Raw genomic sequence first — 20,518 nt, forward strand, 5'->3', positions numbered from 1 at the left:
GTCGTCTCTAACAAACATGCAAGAATTGGTCCATATCGGTCCATAATTATATATAGCCCCCATATAAACCGTTTCCCAGATTTGACCTCCGGAGCCTCTTGGAGGAGCAAAATTCATCCGATCCGGTTGAAATTTGCAACGTGGTGTTAGTATAAGGCCGCTAATATCCATGCAAAAATTGGTCCATATCGGTCTATAGTTATATATAGCCGATCTGCAATCACACAAAAATTGGTCCATATCGGTTCATAAACATGGTTGCCACTCGAGCCAAAAATAATCTACCAAAATTTTATTTCTATAGAAAATTTTGTAAAAATTTTATTTCTATAGAAAATTTTGTAAAAATTTTATTTCTATAGAAAATTTTGTCAAAATTTTATTTCTATAGAAAATTTTGTAAAAATTTTATTTCTATTGAAAATTTTTTCCAAATTTTATTTCTATAGAAAATTTTTTCCAAATTTTACTTCTTAGAAAATGCTGTCAAATTTTTATTTTGTCAAAATTTTATTTCTATAGAAACTTTAAACTTAATTATATACGTATTTAATCGGCCTTTTTAGTTTAATATATAGTACGTATGGACAACCTTGTAATTTAGAAGACGGTGTTAGGAAGTTTTAAGATACCTTGCCATCGGCAAGTGTTACCGCAACCCAAGTAATTCGATTGTGGATGACAGTCTTCAGTAGAAGTTTCTACGCAATCCATGGTGGAGGGTACATAAGCTTCCGCCTGGCCGAACTTACGGCCTTATATACTTGTTTTTAATTGTATTTCTATTGATAATTTTTTCAAACTTTTATTTCTATAAAAAATTTTGCAAATTTTATTTCTATAAGAATTTTATTCAAAATTTTATTTCTATATATTTGGTCAAAATTTGATTTCAATAGAAAATTTAGTCAAAATTTTGCTTCTGTAGAAAATTTTGCAAAATTTTATTTCTATATAAAATTTTGCAAAATTTTATTTCTATATAAAATTTTGCAAAATTTTATTTACTAGACAAACATTTTTTCCAATATTGTATTCTCACTGATACTCACTGCTAAGTCGAAAATTTGTAGAAATGACTCAAATTTTCAAATTTTTCAATGAATGAATCATAAATGCATTTTTGCGAAATTGTCTAAACAATTATAAATATTTTGCAAATATTGCCCGAGTTTTTGTATACCATTCTGATTTGAGATTTTATCAAAATTTAGATCTAAATACAAAGTTGTGCAGAGTATTTATAATCGGCCCGCCCCACTTTAGACTTTCCTTGCATTTTTATTTTTTGTTAAAATTTTGTTACGTCCCATAACGTTAGATTTAAATTTTAAGTACATAGATTTTGTAGAAGTATATACAATTTTGTCTAAATCGATTCAGATTCAAATTCAAATTCATGCACATGGGAATATAAACCCTTATATAGCTCGCAACAAATGTAAAAGATTTGAGATAGTATCAATAATTTTGGTCCACAAATACATATACTGTTGGTATCTTCTCATATTATGATGGGTATTTATATCATTATTTTAGTTGTTAAACATTGCCTTAAATTTGGAATATAGAGTTCAATTGGCATCTAATGGGAAATTAAGACCTTTTTTGCACACATAAGTAAATACGATACTTTATATCGATCCACTTACGGTACCCCCACAATAGAACTATAAATTAGTGGTATTAAAATGAGATTTAGTTATATTACCCGGAGTCCACTCCGGAGTCGGAGTTGAGCTGATGAATAATGCTGGAGTCGGAGTCGAGCAAAATTGGCTCGACTCCACAGCCCTGAAAATAACATTTTGATAAAATTTTCTATAGAAATAAAATTTGGACAAAATTTTTGTTAGAAATAAAATTTTAACAAAAATTTCTATAGTAATAAACAAATTTATATAACATTTTCTATAGAAATAAAATGTATATCTAATTATACAATTATTTGTCGAGCTTTATGGACAGACATAGATTAAGGAACATGGTTAATAGAGCCATTGAAAAGAAAACGCCAGATACAAATCTATACACGCCTGGACTGTACATGTTTCGATTCGGGCGAATGAACCATTCCACAGCCTTTAGTATAGATCTGGCTGGGAGAGATAACTCAATTTTGGGCCCTTTATGCTAACTCCTTATGGAGAAAACATTTGGGAATGTTCCTCTTACAAATTGAATCATCTTTTCTCCCACTGTACATCATCTTTTCATATAACTTACAAGTCCCTTAATCTTTATTTTTATTTCGTTTTGTTACATAGAAATGCAACAAAATTTCCTATAGAAATAAAATTTTGACAAAATTTTAAATAGAAATAAAATTTTGACAAAATTTTCTATGGGAAAAAATTTTAACAAAATTTTGTATAGAAATTGTAATTGATTGTAAATTAAGAAAAAACAACAACGAAATAAAATTTTGACAAAATTTTCTATAGAAAAACAATTTTGAAAAAAAATCTCTAGAAATAATATTTTGACAAAATTTTCCATCGAAATAAAATTTTTACAAAATTTTCTATAAAAATAAAATTTTGACAAAATTTTCTATAGAAATATAATGTTGACCAAATTTTCTATAGAAATAAAATGTTCACAAAAATTTTCTATCGAAATATAATTTTGACAAAATTTTCCATCGAAATAAAATATTGACAAAATTTTCTATAAAAATAAAATTTTGACAAAATTTTCTATAGACATAAAATTTTGACAAGATTTTCTTTAGAAATAAAATTTTGAAAAAATTGTCTATGGAAATAATTAATTGTAAATTAAGAAATAAAATGTTGACAAACTTTTCTATAGAAAAACAATTTTGAAAAAAAAATTCAATAATATTTTGACAAAATTTTCTATCAAAATACAATTTTCACAAAATTTTCTATAAAAATAGGGAGCCACCGTGGTGCAATGGTTAGCATGCCCGCCTTGCACACACAAGGTCGTGGGTTCGATTCCTGCTTCGACCGAACACCAAAAAGTTTTTCAGCGGTGGATTATCCCACTTCAGTAATGCTGGTGACATTTCTGAGGGTTTCCAAGCTTCTCTAAGTGTTTTCACTGCAATGTGGAACGCCGTTCGGACTCGGCTATAAAAAGGAGGTCCCTTGTCATTGAGCTTAACATGGAATCGGGCAGCACTCAGTGATATTTAAGAGAGACGTACCACAATTTACTGAATAGTCTAAGTGAGCCTGATACATCGGGCTGCCACCTAACCTAACCTAACCTAACTTTCTATAAAAATAAAATTTTGACAACATTTTCTATAGAAATACAATTTTGACAAAATTTTCTATAGAAATAAAATTTTGACAAAATTTCCTATAGAAATAAAATTTTGACAAAATTTCCCAAAGAAATAAAATTTTGAAAAAATTTTCTATGGAAAAACATTTTAACAAAATTTTGTATAGAAATTGTAGTTAATTGTAAATGAAGAAATAAAATTTTGACAACATTTTGTATAGAAAAACAATTTTGAAAAAAAATTCTATAGAAATATTATTTTAGCAAAATTTTCTATCGAAATAAAATTTTCACAAAATTTTCTATAAAAAAAATGTTTGACAAAATTTCCTGAAGAAATAAAATTTTGACAAAATTTTCTATAGAAATAAAATTTTGACAATATTTTCTATAGAACTAAAATTTTGACAAAATTTTCTACGGAAAAAAATGTAACAAAAGTTTGTATAGAAATAAAATTTTGACAAAATTTTCTATAGAAATAAAATTTTGACAAAATTTTCTATAGAAATAAAATTTTGACAAATTTTTCTATAGAACTAAATTTTTTACAAAATTTGCTATAGAAATTGGAAATCATTGTTAATTAAGAAATACAATTTTGACAAAATTTTCTATAGAAAAATAATTTTGAAAAAAAATCTATAGAAATAATATTTTGATAAAATTTTCTATCGAAATATAATTTTGACAAAATTTTCCATAGAAATAAAATTTTGACAAGATTTACTATCGAAATAAAATTTTGACAGAATTTTCCATAGAAATGAAATTTTGACAAAATTTCTATAAAAATAAAATTGTGGCAATATTTTCAATAGAAATAAAATTTTGGCAAAATTTTCTAGAGAAATAAAATTTTGACAAAATTTTCTATAGAAATAAAATTTTGACAAAATTTTGTATAGAAATAAAATTTTGACAAAATTTTCTATTAAATAAAATTTTGAAAAAAATTTTTGTAGAAATAAAATTTTGACAAAATTTTCTATAGAATTAAAATTTTGACAAAACTTGCGATAGAAATAAAATTTTGACAAAATTTTCTATAGAACTAAATTTTTTACAAAATTTACTATAGAAATTGGAAATCATTGTAAATTAAGAAATACAATTTTGACAAAATTTTCTATAGAAAAATAATTTTGAAAAAAAATCTATAGAAATAATATTTTGATAAAATTTTCTATCGAAATATAATTTTGACAAAATTTTCTATAGAAATAAAATTTTGACAAGATTTACTATCGAAATAAAATTTTGACAGAATTTTCCATAGAAATGAAATTTTGAAAAAATTTCTATAAAAATAAAATTGTGGCAATATTTTCAATAGAAATAAAATTTTGACAAAATTTTCTATAGAAATAAAATTTTGACAAAATTTTCTATAGAAATAAAATTTTGACAAATTTTTCTATAGAACTAAATTTTTTACAAAATTTGCTATAGAAATTGGAAATCATTGTTAATTAAGAAATACAATTTTGACAAAATTTTCTATAGAAAAATAATTTTGAAAAAAAATCTATAGAAATAATATTTTGATAAAATTTTCTATCGAAATATAATTTTGACAAAATTTTCCATAGAAATAAAATTTTGACAAGATTTACTATCGAAATAAAATTTTGACAGAATTTTCCATAGAAATGAAATTTTGACAAAATTTCTATAAAAATAAAATTGTGGCAATATTTTCAATAGAAATAAAATTTTGGCAAAATTTTCTAGAGAAATAAAATTTTGACAAAATTTTCTATAGAAATAAAATTTTGACAAAATTTTCTATAGAAATAAAATTTTGACAAAATTTTCTATTAAATAAAATTTTGAAAAAAAATTTTGTAGAAATAAAATTTTGACAAAATTTTCTATAGAATTAAAATTTTGACAAAACTTGCGATAGAAATAAAATTTTGACAAAATTTTCTATAGAACTAAATTTTTTACAAAATTTTCTATAGAAATAAATTTTTGACAAAATTTGCTATAGAAATAAAATCTTGAAAAAAATTTTCCATAGAAACAAAATTTTGACAAAGTTTTCTTTAGAAATACAATTTGGAAAACATTTTCTATAGAAATAAAATTTTGACAAAATTTTCTATAGAAATAAAATTTTGACAACATTTTCTATAGAAATAAAATTTTGACAACATTTTCTATAGAAATAAAATTTTGGCAGCATTTTCTATAGAAAATTGTTTGGTAGTTTTTTGGTGGAATTTTCTCCAAATTTTGGTAGATTTGTTTTTTTTTCTTTGGTAGAATTTTCTCCAAATTTTGGTAGATTTTTTTTTGGCACGTGTGGCAACAGTGTCGTGATTACAACAGACAGTCGGACAGTTCAATCATATATCCCCATCACCATTCTATGGTGGTGGTCTTGTCTTATCACAATCGTCAAACCTTGGTCGTTCCCTGCGAAATCAAAAATTTTGCATATTTTTTCAGAGAGATTTAATTTACTTTTTTAATTAAATTTATTTTAATGTAATTAAGTTCAATTTATTATGACAACTTTATACAATTGCAAAGCATTAGATGATGGCCATCCCATTTGAGGAACAAAACAAAAACTACACCATAGCTTCAGTCATTCCATGCTGGCTATTGTTTGTGTAGTAGTTACACTTAATTTAGATGCAATTAAATTTCATTTAAAATGAAATTGTTAAGTGTTTTTAATGGTTGTTACATTTATTTTGTTTAACCGTTTGTGTTTTTTTTTTCTAAACATTTTTATTATATTTTTCATTTCTTTTGTTGTTGTCGGGCTATAATGGTCTACATGTTTTATGGCTAGGATGGAACCACACCACAGTAGCAAAGCGGACCAATATTAGCGGCTAGAAGAAAAAAAATGAAGCACTTCCATAGAGAGGGCATCATTATTCACACAAACAATGGAACATGTTTGCCACATGCAAACAAGTTCTGTGGCATAAGTGAAGCACGTCAGCGACAGAAGGAGGAAACGCAAATGTTTGAAAAACATAAAACAAGCTATTTAACAACTTAGCAACAACAACAAAAAAAAAGGTAGCATAAAAAGAGCTTGATAAAGTAATTAGCCTCAATGAGTGTGGCATAGAAGAGTGCTGTGGTGTAATATGGCCGTTGTTGTTTTTGCTTTTTAGTTGCTCTTGAATTTTTATGAAGTTGGCTAACATGTCGGTGTAATATTTAAAATAATACACGTATTTTCCTCTATGTTAATGTATGTTTTTATTAATAATGTTATAATTTAAAATAATAGAAATTTATCATAAATATCAAAATGTATTTAATTGAGATTTAACTCGTATGATTTATAGTTTTTTTTTGTTTTCAATTTTGATTTATATGCATTGTATGAGAAAAATTCTAAAAGTAAATGAAAATCAAATAGTATACTTTTAGGGGCTGCAATTTTTAGAATAGTACTTCAATAGTATTTTAAATATTTCTGAAAACTTTCACAATCAACGATGAGTAAAAGTTATTTCATGTTTCAACAGCAAAATGTTATTTTTGGGCGGGGAACACGGAAGATTTTTGACGCCAAAAAGTTGGTTTGTCGTCCAAAATGTACATTGTTGCCAAAGTCAATCGGATACATAATTTCTAAGAAAATAACATGATTGCGACAAACATCCTTATAACAGAAGCGTTGCCAAAAAAGTAATGAAAATGTTCTTTTTGGATCCAGAAGTCGGGCTAAATTGGCGCAGAATCGATGAATTTAACATGGGTTTGTCATAGGACGGATGCCCATTATTTCAACAACCGTTGCACTGTATATGCATCACTTCTTAAGGTGCGATCCGAATTCAGTGTTTCGGACGTGAACTAAAGAAAAATCTTGCCAATTTGATAAATAAATAATTTTTTTTTTAAATTTTATATGATTTTTAACAGGTTGGCTGATAAGTCCCCGGTCTAACAAAGAAAAACACATTTTTTTTGTCAAAATTCGTTTTTATTATTCAACATAGTTCCCTTCAAGAGCAATACAACGATTATAACGACCTTCCAATTTTTTGATACCATTTTGGTAGTACTCCTTCGGTTTTGCCTCAAAATAGGCCTCAGTTTTGGCGATCACCTCTTCATTGCAGCCAAATTTTTTTCCCTGCTAGCATCCTTTTGAGGTCTGAGAACAAGAAAAAGTCGCTGGGGGTCAGATCTGGAGAATACGGTGGGTAGGCAAGCAATTCGAAGCCCAATTCATGAATTTTTGCCATCGTTCTCAATGACTTGTGGCACGGTGCGTTGTCTTGGTGGAACAACACTTTTTTCTTCTTCATATGGGGCCGCTTTGCCGTGACTTCGACCTTCAAACGTTCCAATAACGTCACATAATAGTCACTGTTGACGGTTTTTCCCTTCTCAAGATAATCGATAAAAATTATTCCATGTGCATCCCAAAAAACAGAGGCCATTACTTTGCCAGCGTACTTTTGAGTCTTTCCACGCTTCGGTTCGATGGTTCACCGGTCGCTGTCCACTCAGCCGACTGTAGATTGGACTCAGGAGTGTAGTGATGGTTAGGTTTGGTTATGTGGCAGCCCGAAGTATCAGGCTCACTTAAACTATTCACTCCATTGTGATACCACATTGGTGAACTTCTCTCTTATCACTGAGTGCTGCCCGATTCGATGTTAAGCTCAATGACAAGGGACCTCCTTTTTATAGCCGAGTCCGAACGGCGTTCCACATTCCAGTGAAACCACTTTGAAACCTTCAGAAATGTCACCAGCATTACTGAGGTGGGATAATCCACCGCTGAAAAACTTTTTGTTGTTCGGTCGTAGCAGGAATCGAACCCACGACCTTGTGCATGCAAGGCGGGCATGCTAACCATTGTACCACGGTGGCTCAAAACACAAAAGAAGCGTCGTTTAAATACGTATATATTAACAGGTTGGCTGATAAGTCCCCGGTCTGACACATAGATGGCGTCGCTAGTATTAAATGCATATTATTTTTATATAGTACCAACTTTCAAATGATTCGTGTCAAAATTTGACGTCCCTAAGTCAATTAGTTTGTGAGATAGAGCGTCTTTTGTGAAGCAACTTTTGTTATTGTGAAAAAAAATGGAAAAAAAAGGAATTTCGAGTTTTGATAAAATACTGTTTTCTGATTTGAAAAAATACGGTGTAAGCAAAAACTTGGCTTGATAATGAGTTTCCGGACTCTGCCCCAGGGAAATCAACAATAATTGATTGGTATGCAAAATTCAAGCGGGGTGAAATGAGCACGGAGGACGGTGAACGCAGTGGACGCCCGAAAAAGGTGGTTACCGACGAAAACATCAAAAAAATCCACAAAATGATTTTGAATGACCGTAAAATGAAGTTGATCGAGATAGCAGAGGCCTTAAAGATATCAAAGGAACGTGTTGGTCATTTCATTCATCAATACTTGGATATGCGGAAGCTCTGTGCAAAATAGGTGCCGCGCGAGCTCACATTTGACCAAAAACAACAACGTCTTGATGATTCTGAGCGGTGTTTGCAGCTGTTAACTCGTAATACACCCCGAGTTTTTCCATCGATATGTGATAATGGATGAAACATGGCTCCATCACTACACTCCTGAGTCCAATCGACAGTCGGCTGAGTGGACAGCGACCGGTGAACCGTCTCCGAAGCGTGGAATACCAAAATCATTAATGTATGGACAAAATTTTTGAAACCGGGCAAGTTTGTTTCCAGTGCATTTGGTTAAAGTTTCGCATCTTTACTTTTTTTCTGTGCATAACCGGCTGTCATTTCCTTAAACTAAACCGCTACTAGGGTTGCAATTATTCTTTTACATTTTAAAATTTATGAATAGTATTTTTTAATTTAAATTTATGCCTTTGTGCTGCATATTTCCATGACATATTTACAAAGTTCGTACGACATAAATAATCAAATAAAATTTGTTTGGTCAATTTAGGCATCCATTTCAATGTCAGTTAATATTTTAAATATGTTAAACCCTAACAGCAACCAGATTTTATATAAATATTCATGAATAGTTTATGATAAGTGAGATTCAAAGACCAGAGTGGTTTCCAAACTATTTTTTTGTGGGATAAAAGAGGAAGATACACTGAAGGCAAAGAAATTTTAGATGAAAACAATTTTGTAAAATTTTGTCATAGAAATTTTGGCACAATTTTTGCACAATTTTATTTCTATAGAAAATTTTGTCAAAATGTAATTACTATAGAAAATTATCGCAAAATATTATTTCTATTGAAAATTTTGTCAAAATTTTATTTCTATAGAAAATTTTGTCAAAATTTTATTTCTATAGAAAATTTTGTCAACATTTTATTTCTATAGAAAATTTTGTCAACATTTTACTTCTATAGAAAATTTTGTCAAAATTTTACTTCTATAGAAAATTTTGTCAAAATTTTATTTCAATAGAAAATTTTATCAAAATTTTATTTCTATAGAAAATTTTGTCAAAATTTTATTTTTATAAAAAATGTCAAAATTTTATTTCTATAGAAAATGTTGTCAAAATTTTATTTTTACAGAAAATTTTGTCAAAATTTTATTTCTATAGAAAATTTTGTCAAAATTTTATTTTTATACAAAATTTTGTCAAAATTTTATTTCTATAGAAAATTGTGTCAAAATTTTATTTCTATAGAAAATTGTGTCAAAATTTTATTTCTATAGAAAATTGTGTCAAAATTTTATTTCAATAGAAAATTTTGTCAAAATTTTATTTCTATAGAAAATTTTGTCAAAATTTTATTTCTATAGAAAATTTTGTCAACATTTTATTTCTATAGAAAATTTTATCAAAATTCTATTTCTATAGAAAATTTTTTCAAAATTCTATTTCTATAGAAAATTTTGGCAAAATTATATTTCTATAGAAAATTTTGTCAAAATATTATTTCTATAGCAAATATTGTCACAATTTTATTTCTATATAAAATTTTGTCAAAACTTTATTTAAAAAAATTTTCTCAAAATTTTATTTCTATAGTAAATTTTGTCAAAATTTTATTTCTATAGTAAATTTTGTCAAAATTTTATTTCTATAGAAAATGTTGTCAAAATTTTATTTCTATAGATAATTTTGCTTAAAATCTTATATCTATAAAAAATTTTGTCAAAATTTTATTTCTATAGAAAATTTTGTCAAAAATGTATTTCTATAGAAAATTTTATCAAAATGTTATTTCTATAGAAAATTTTGTCAACATTTTATTTTTATAGAAAATTGTCTCAAAATTTTATTTCTATAGCAAATTTTCTCAAAATTTTATTTCATTAGAAAATTTTGTCAAAACTTTATTTCTATAGAAAATTTTGTCAAAATTTTATTTCTATAGAAAATTTTGTGAAAAATTTATTTTTTTATAGAAATTTTTTTCACAATTTTATTTCAATAGAAAATTTTGTCAAAATTTTATTTCTATAGGAAATTTTGACAAAATTTTATTTGTATAGAATTGTTTGTCAAAATTTTATTTGTATAAAATTTTTTGTCAAAATTTTATTTTTATTGAAAATTTTGTCACAATTTTATTTCTATAGAAAATTTTGTCAAAATTTTATTTCTATAGAAAATTTTGTTAAAGTTTTATTTCTATAGAAATATTTGTCAAAATTTTATTTCTGTAGAAAATTTTGTCAAAAATTTATTTCTATAGAAAATTTTATCAAAATTTTATTTCTAGAGAAAATTTTGTCAAAATTTTATTTCTATAGAACATTTTATCAAAATTTTATTTCTAGAGAAAATTTTGTCAAAATTTTATTCCTATAGAAAATTTTGTCAAAATTTTATTTCTATAGAAAATTTTGTCAAAATTTTAATTCTGTAGAAAATTTTGTAAAAATTTTATTTCTATAAAAAATTTTGTCAAAATTTTATTTCTACAGACAATTTTCTCAAATTTTTTTCTATAGAAAATTTTTGCAAAATTTTATTTCTATAGAACATTTTGTAAAAATTTTAATCTTTTTTTAATTTTATTTTTGTAGAAAATTTTGTCAAAATATCATTTCTTTGGAAAATTTTGTCAAAATATTATTTCTATAGAAAATTTGTCAAATTTTTATTTTAATAGAAAATTTTGTTACAATTTTATTTCTATGGAAAATTTTGTTAAAATTTTATTTCTATAGAAAATTTCATTAAAATTTTATTTGTATAGAAATAAAATTTTATTTTTATAGAAAATTGTGTCAACATTTTATTTCAATAGAAAAGTTTGTTAAAATTTTATTTCTATAGGAAATTTTGTCAAAATTTTATTTCTATAGAAAATTTTCTCAAAATTTTATTTCTATAGAAAATTTTGTCAACATTTTATTTCTATAGCAAATTTTCTCAAAATTGTATAGCCATTGACAATTTGTCAAAATTCTATAGAAATTTTTTCAAAATGTTATTTGTGTAGAAAATTTCTATTTATGAATTACTTCTTAGTTGGTAATTCCCTTTATTCTGGAGCATTTTCTTTGGGATCAAATAACCTGCATTTAAAAATTTTTTGTTTGTCTCAAATTTCGTTCCCCAGAAAAGAAACCTCTTTTGACGGTGTAATGGTTACTTTCAATTTCTTTCTTTGTTGATGTCAAAAATCTTATTTTTTTTCTTCTCTTTGGAACCACTGTCTCATTTTGTTTATGTTTCGATAAATTTTATGATTTTTCTTTAAATATTCATAACATAATTTTAATTATGGATATTATAGAGCACACATATCTTTAGCAAATAAATAATTCATCGATATTGGCTAGGGTCAATAGTTTGTAGCGTTATCAGTTCGCGAGATGGAGCAGTACGATACACTACTTCATTTATCATCCGAAACGGAAACAGTATTCAGATCAATATCGAATTTCTTCATATATTTTCTACTATGGACAGGAGGGAAAAGAGAAAATCTTCAGCCAACTTATATGTCAATGAATCGTTTGGTTGCTGTGGATGTCTACGATAGTGGTGTGGCTAAGTTACCCATGGGAAATATTCATCATCCAATTGTACCAGAGGACTTCACCAATTATCGGCCACAATATTTACAAGGCTATTGGGAGGTGAAAGGCGAAGAAGATTATATGGCTGTCTCTTTGAAAAGTGCTTATCCAATTTCGAAGACCTCCAAATTGCAAGGCCTCAATGGAAACTGGTGTTATTTAACCAAATATCGTAGATATTCAGATTCCAAGGAATTCTATTACATTCAATTAACCCAAACTCATGGAGGATATCTACATCAAAATGCCTATAAAGCTCTCAGTGATCTGATGCTGTATATTAAGCATCACTTCCCAGGACTTTATATTATAACAGGTGATTTCAATGTCCAGGGTCATGAAAAGATTTTCGAATACCACCTGGGCGCTAAGGATTATCATATTTGTCCCTATTATAAATTGGTTACCTGTAACGATAATGAAGGTTTAGCCTCACCCGATGGCATTGTAGTGTCGCGTGAGCTATATCCTCGTGTTGAATATGCTGTTGATTTCTATACGGGCTACTCTTATCAACATTATATACTAACTGCTAAACTATTTGCTGAGACTAAAGCTCCTGGAACCTTTGATGTTACTAGTCCCGGATTTAAGAATTTCCTATATCTTTTGGATGAACAAAATACGAATCGTACTTCTCTTATCGGTTATGATGGTGAGTTTGATCCTACGAATGAAGAAATGCTTGGCTCTATGGACAATGTTGAAGAAGTACAAATAGATGAGGGTGGTCCATGGACTTATACTGCCACTGAAATGGCTAACAAATTGAATAAAATTAAAACGGATTTGTAATTGGAGATGACACATTTCTTTCAAAGACTGATCTGAGGAGAGCAAAAGGTGTGCGACAATGTTAGCCAGCTAAAGGAGTCATTTGAATACTGATAAAGACCCGTGTTGTATTCAATCTCCGGATTTCTACAAGAAAGTAGGTTTATTTTCTTCCAACAATGCTACAAACGAAGAATCAAAGGGTTTTAGCTGTCATTTTAACAGCTTATGAAGTGAAAATTAAATCGGAAGAAATAAATAATTGTTACTGATGAAAAGTGAAAATTTTTTTATGTTAGGGTTTGGAAATTATTACCACAAAAGAAATAAGAAACATATAAAGTCGGGTGGATCATTAAAACACTGAAAAACAACTTGCTCGGATCTAAAAATTTTACATTAATGATTTTGGTGATGAATCCTAGGTAAAGAAACGGAGAATTGCATTACGGACGAGTTTAAGACAAAATTATATTTTATATTTCACTTTTTTTTATCATTTTGATAAAATTTTCTATAGAAATACAATTTTGATAAAATTTTCTAAAGAAATAAAATTTTGATAAAAATTTCTATAGAAATAAAATTTTGAGAAAATTTTCTATAGAAATACAATTTTGATAAAGTTTTCTATTGAAATAAAATTTTGAGAGAATTTTCTATAGAAATAAAATTTTCTATAGAAATAATATTTTGAGAAAATTTTCTATAGAAATAATATTATAAGAAAATTTTTATCGAAATAAAATTTTGACAAAATTTTCTAATGAAATAAAATTTTGACAAAATCTTCTATAGAAGTAAAATTTTGATAAATTTTTCTATAGAAATAAAATTTTGAACAAAATCTTCTATAGAAATTTAAAATTTTGAACAAAATTTTCTATAGCAAAAACAAAACAAAACATTGACAACATTTTCTATTGAACTAAAATATTGACAAAATTTTCTATAGAAATACAATTTTAATAAAATTTTCTATAGAAATAAACTTTTGACCAATTTTTCCAAAGAAATAAAATGTTGACAAAATTTTCTATAGAAACAAAATTTTGACAAAAGTTTCTACAGAAATAAAATTGTGACAAAATATTCTCTAAATTCCATTTCTTCAAAATATTATTTTTGGTGTAATAAGATTTTTTAAATTTGGTAGAGTTTTGGTAAAATTTTCTTCATATTATGGTAGATTATTTGGGGTACGAATTTTGGTCGAACACCACTTGTGATTTACTATTTAACATACAGCCTACACCATAGGATATCATATATACAGTTTGATAAAATTTTCTATAAAAATAAAATTTTGACATAATTTTCTATAAAAATAAAATTTTAACAAAATTTACTATAGAAATAAAATTTTCACAAAATTTTCTATAGAAATAAAATTTTGACAATATCTTCTATAAAAATAAAATTTTGAAAATATTTTCTATAAAAATAAAATTTTGACAAAATTTTTGGATGAAATTTGCTTCTCTTAGAAGCTCCGCAAGCCACATCCTGGGATCGGTTTATATGGGGGCTATATATAATTATGGACCGATGGGTCCAATTTTTGCATGGTTGTTATATACCATATACCAACACCATGTACCAAATTTCAGCAAGATCGGATGAAATTTGCTTCTCTTTGAGGCTCCGCAAGTCAAATCTGGGGATCGGTTTATGTGGGAGCTATATATAATTATGGACCGATGTGGACCAATTTTTACATGGTTGTTAGAGACCATAACAGTTTGCCTGATAAGTCCCCGGTCTAACAAAGAAAAACACATTTTTTTTGTCAAAATTCGTTTTTATTATTCAACATATTTCCCTTCAAGAGCGATACAATGATTATAACGACCTTCCAATTTTTTGATACCATTTTGGTAGTACTCCTTCGGTTTTGCCTCAAAATAGGCCTCAGTTTCGGCGATCACCTCTTCATTGCAGCCAAATTTTTCCCTGCGAGCATCCTTTTGAGGTCTGAGAACAAGAAAAATTCGCTGGGGGCCAGATCTGGAGAATACGATGGGTGGGGAAGCAATTCGAAGCCCAATTCATAAATTTTTGCCATCGTTCTCAATGACTTGTGGCACGGTGCGTTGTCTTGGTGGAACAACACTTTTTTCTTCTTCATATGGGGCCGGTTTGCCGCGGTTTCGACCTTCAAACGCTCCAATAACGCCATATAATAGTCACTGTTGATGGTTTTTCCCTTCTCAAGATAATCGATAAAAAATTATTCCATGCGCATCCCAAAAAACAGAGGCCATTACTTTGCCAGCGGAGTCTTTCCACACTTCGGAGACGGTTCACCGGTCGCTGTCCACTCAGCCGACTGTCGATTGGACTCAGGAGTGTTGTGATGGAGGCATGATTCATCCATTGTCACATATCGACGGAGAAAACTCGGGTGTATTACGAGTTAACAGCTGCAAACACCGCTCAGAATCATCAACACGTTGTTGTTTTTGGTCAAATGTAAGCTCGCGCGGCACCCATTTTGTACAGAGCTTCCGCATATCCAAATATTGATGAATGATATGACCAACACGTTCCTTTCATGTCTTTAAGGCCTCTCTCGATCAACTTCATTTTACGGTCATTCAAAATCATTTTGTGGATTTTTTTTGATGTTTTCGTCGGTAACCACCTCTTTCGGCCGTCCACTGCGTTCACCGTCCTCCGTGCTCATTTCACCACGCTTGAATTTTGCATACCAATCAATTATTGTTGATTTCCCTGGGGCAGAGTCCGGAAACTCATTATCAAGCCAAGTTTTTGCTTCCACCGTATTTTTTCCCTTCAGAAAACAGTATTTTATCAAAACACGAAATTCCTTTTTTTCCATTTTTTTCACAATAACAAAAGTTGCTTCATAAAAGACGCTCTATCTCACAAACTAATTGACTTACAGACGTCAAATTTTGACACGAATCATTTGAAGGTTGGTACTATATAAAAATAATATGCATTTAATACTAGCGACGCCATCCATTTGTCAGACCGGGGAGTTATCTGCCAACCTGTTATACCAACATCATGTACCAAATTTCAGGCGCATCGGATGAAATTTGTTTCTCTTTGAGGCTCCGCAAGCCAAATCTGGGGATCGGTTTATATGGGGGCTGTATATAATTATGGAACGATGTGGACCAATTTTTGCATGGTTGTTAGAGACCATATACCAACACCATGCACCAAATTTCAGCCGGATCGGATGAAATTTGCCTCTCTTAGAGGCTCCGCAAGCCAAATCTTGGGATCGGTTTATATTGGGGCTATATATAATTATGGACCGATGTGGACCAATTTTTGCATAGTTGTTAGCGGCCATATACTAACACCACGTTCCAAATTATAACCGGATTGGATGAAATTTGCTTCTCTTTGAGGCTCCGCAAGCCAAATCTGGGGATCGCTTTATATGGGGTCTATATATAATTATGGACCGATGTGGACCAATTTTTGCATGGTTATTAGAGACTATATACCAACACCATGTACCAAATTTCAGCCGGATCGGATGAAATTTGCTTCTCTTAGAGGCTCCGCAAGCCAAATCTGAGAGTCCCTTTATATGGAGGCTAAACGTAAAAGTGGATCGATATGGCACCCATCCTATGGTGGAGGGTATAAAAAATTAACTAAAAGTAAATAAGAAAATCACTGGCGCCAAATCATGACCATTTTAACCATACAGTAGTTCATTCTTACTATTTTTGGGAATCGTACGAAAATCTTCTTTTGCTTTAGTTCATATTGAATTTATGTGTACGGTCATTGAACTTTATACTCACGTTTAGTTTATAAAATTTTTGAGACATACTTAAAAAAAAGTACGATTTCATTTAGCAGTGGAAAATTTCGATAAAAATAAAAAAAAATTTAACTACAACCAAATAAATTTTTTCCAATAGAAATAAGTTAAATTTAGCGTTAGTTTAACTACGGAAATTTTTGTCCGTGTCTTTTTTTTTTTTTGTTCAAAATTCAAAAGTTTAACTTGCATCACATGTGTTTTCAACAAAACGTTGCCTCATGCTAGACATCACGCGTAACAATGGAGTTATTGCGAGGCGAGATAGGTCAACATTATTTCACGTTCGGAACGGGTCAATTGGCCGCCTAGATTTTGCGATTCCACACATTTTGCACTATTTTCAATTATTGGAAGACAACATTGAAGCATTCATTTGTGGGTTATCGGTCGAAATGTTGGAAAGATTATGCCAAAATTTGACTAAGCGGATGCAACATTTGAGGTGCAGTGGCGGTCAAAATTTGCATCAAATAATCTTCCAAGATTGAATTATAGTATGGTCCGTACTAACGATACAAATAAAGTTTCCCATGCATTTTTCTAAATTTTATGAATTTTATTACCTAAAATTTGGCCTGACTGAACTTTCGGACGTACTAAGTACTCGTTTTAATTTAATATAATTACTATGGTATAGACTACATTTTAGAGCTGTTACAAAGTGTGACATTTCTTTGAAATTAGAAGAGTTAGAAAAGTCACAAACGCAATTATCATTTGATACTATCAAATGACCAGACCAGACCAGTTGCCATACAAATGTCAACGGATACTCGTACAACGTACGTTAGTCATTGCGTTGTTAATGTTATAACATCATTATGTTAATTATAAGTTTTAACAACATTAAAATGTTGTTATTAAATTTCATCAAATATGAAGCCATAAAAACCAACAAACGATATTAGATTGATGTCACTGTTCCCGTGCTCTAGTCAGCCCGAGTTATTATAGTGCAGAGACATTAGCCTGGGTATTTGAATGTTAAGCTACGGTACTTAACCGATCCGGTTTAATGTCATTAAAATAATTATAATTTAAATTAGGATTGAATGATATACAATTCCTCCTTGCTCTTCTTCATGTATTTGGTTTACTTTCCTGTCTTGGAAAAAGCACGAGTAATTGTTGTTTTGGGGTTGGTCTGTTTTTTGTTTTTTTTTTGGATGTTGGATGGTTTTGATGAAGAATGTAAGGTAAGGGGATAAATTTTCGTTATTTGATAAAAAGTCATTTAATGAAAAATATGGTCATTAAATATAAAACGTCGTACACGAAGTAACGTAACACTTAATTATGGTGTGTGTTATATAGGATTATAGTTTTTTTTATTATTGTGTTCATTTATCATTTGCAATGCATGCTTATTTACATTGTGATAATAATGATGTCTGGTTTTGTTAATTTCCGTTTCTTCAGTGAATGGATCTTAAATCGCACTAATTCGTATCCATCAATTTTGTATTTACTATGGCCAAGTGAACACATGAAGGTAATGAAAATAGTTTCTACGTGCAAAAGTAATAAAATTAAAGTGTCTTGTTTAATCTTTATCATTATTTATAATGTGAAGTGATTTGAGTGTTAAATTAAAATCGACAATAATTACTAATAAATATGCATATTTGAATTAAGAGATTTTTTTTACATAATTTAACAATCACTCAAAAAAAAAAAAAACTCTGTAAAATCGGGCGGATTACTTCACCGAATTTGTGGTGTTCTGTCCTATCAAAAACTATTAAGTAGATTGGTAGAATTCTCGATATTTTGTTAGATTTTGAAAAAAATATTCCTCTCCACCTAAAGAGGCACTTCACAAATTTTCTATAGAAATAAAATTTTGACAAAATTTTCTATAGATATAAAATGTAGACAAAATTTTCTATAGATATAAAATTTTGACACATTTTTCTATAGAAATTAACTTTTAACAAAATTTTCTTTTAAAATAAAATATTGAATAAATTTCCAATAGAACTAAAATTTTGACAAACATTTTTTCTGGGAATAAAATTTTGACACAATTTTCTCTAGGAAACGAAGTTTTGATAAAATTTACTCTAGCAATAAAATTTTGACAAAACTAAAATTTTGACATTTTCTATAAAAATAAAATTTTGACAAAATTTCCTATAGAAATAAAATGTTAACAAAATAAAATTGTAACAAAATTTTCTACAGAAATAATAAATAGAAATAAAATGTTGACAAAATTTGTATATTGTATATACATATATACATATATAGAAATAGAATCTAGAAAAAATTTTCTGTAAAAGTAAAATTTTAACAAAATTTTCTTTGGTAATAAAATTTTGATAACATTTTTACAGAAATAAAATTTTGACAAAATTTCTTATATAAATAACATTTTGACAAAATTTTCTTTAGAAATAAAATTTTCACAAAATATTCTATAGAAATAAAATTTGGACAAAATTTGCTATAGAAATAAAAGTTTGACAACATTTTCTGCTGAAATAAAATGTGGACAAAATTTTCTATACGAATAAAATTTTGACAAAATTTTCTATTAAAATAAAAAGCTGACAACATTTCCTATAGAAATAAAATATAGACAAAATTTCCAATAGAAATAAAATTTTGACAACATTTTTTCTAGGAATAAAATTTTGACACAATTTTCTCTAGAAAAAAAGTTTTGACAAAATTTTTCTCTAGCAATAAACTTTTGACAAAACTAAAATTTTGGTAAAAAATTAGAAATAAAATTTGGACATTTTCTATAAAAATAAAATTTTGACAAAATTTTCTATAGGAATAAACATTTTGACAAAATTTCCTACAGAAATAAAATACTGGCAAAATTTTCTACAGAAATAATAAATAGAAATACAATTTTGACAAAATTTCCTATAGAAATAGAATATAGACAAAATTTTCTGTAAACATAAAATTTTAACAAAATTTTCTATAGAAATAAAATTTTGATAAAATTTTTACAGATCTAAAATTTTGACAAAATTTCTTATATAAATAACATTTTGACAAAATTTTCTTTAGAAATAAAATTTTGACAAAATATTCTATAGAAATAAAATTTGGACAAAATTTTCTATAGAAATAAAAGTTTGACAACATTTTCTGTTCGAATAAAATGTGGACAAAATTTTCTATAGGAATAAAATGTGGACAAAATTTTCTATAGGAACAAAATTTTGACAAAATTTTCTATAGATATAAAATGTTGACAAAATTCTCTATAGAAATAATCTTTTCAAAATTTTCTATTAAAATAAAATTTTGACAACATTTCCTATAGAAATAAAATATTGACAAAATTTCCAATAGAAATATAATTTTGACAAAATTTTTTTTCTAGGAATAAAATTTTGACACAATTTTCTCTAGAAAAAAAGTTTTGACATAATTTTCTCTAGAAAAAAAGTTTTGACAAAACTAAAATTTTGGTAAAAAAAATTTCTTGGAAATAAAATTTGGACATTTTCTATAAAAATAAAATTGTGACAAAATTTCCCATAAAAATAAAATTTTGACAAAATTTCCTATAGAAATAAAATTTTAACAAAATTTCCTATAGAAATAGAATCTAAGCAAAATTTTCTGTAAAAGTAAAATTTTAACAAAATTTTTTTTAGAAATAAAATTTTGACAAAATTTTCTTCAGATATAAAATTTTGACAAAATTTTCTTCAGA

The sequence above is a fragment of the Haematobia irritans genome, chromosome 1, assembly GCF_050003625.1.
Source record: "Haematobia irritans isolate KBUSLIRL chromosome 1, ASM5000362v1, whole genome shotgun sequence".
Taxonomy (NCBI): Eukaryota; Metazoa; Arthropoda; class Insecta; order Diptera; family Muscidae; genus Haematobia; species Haematobia irritans.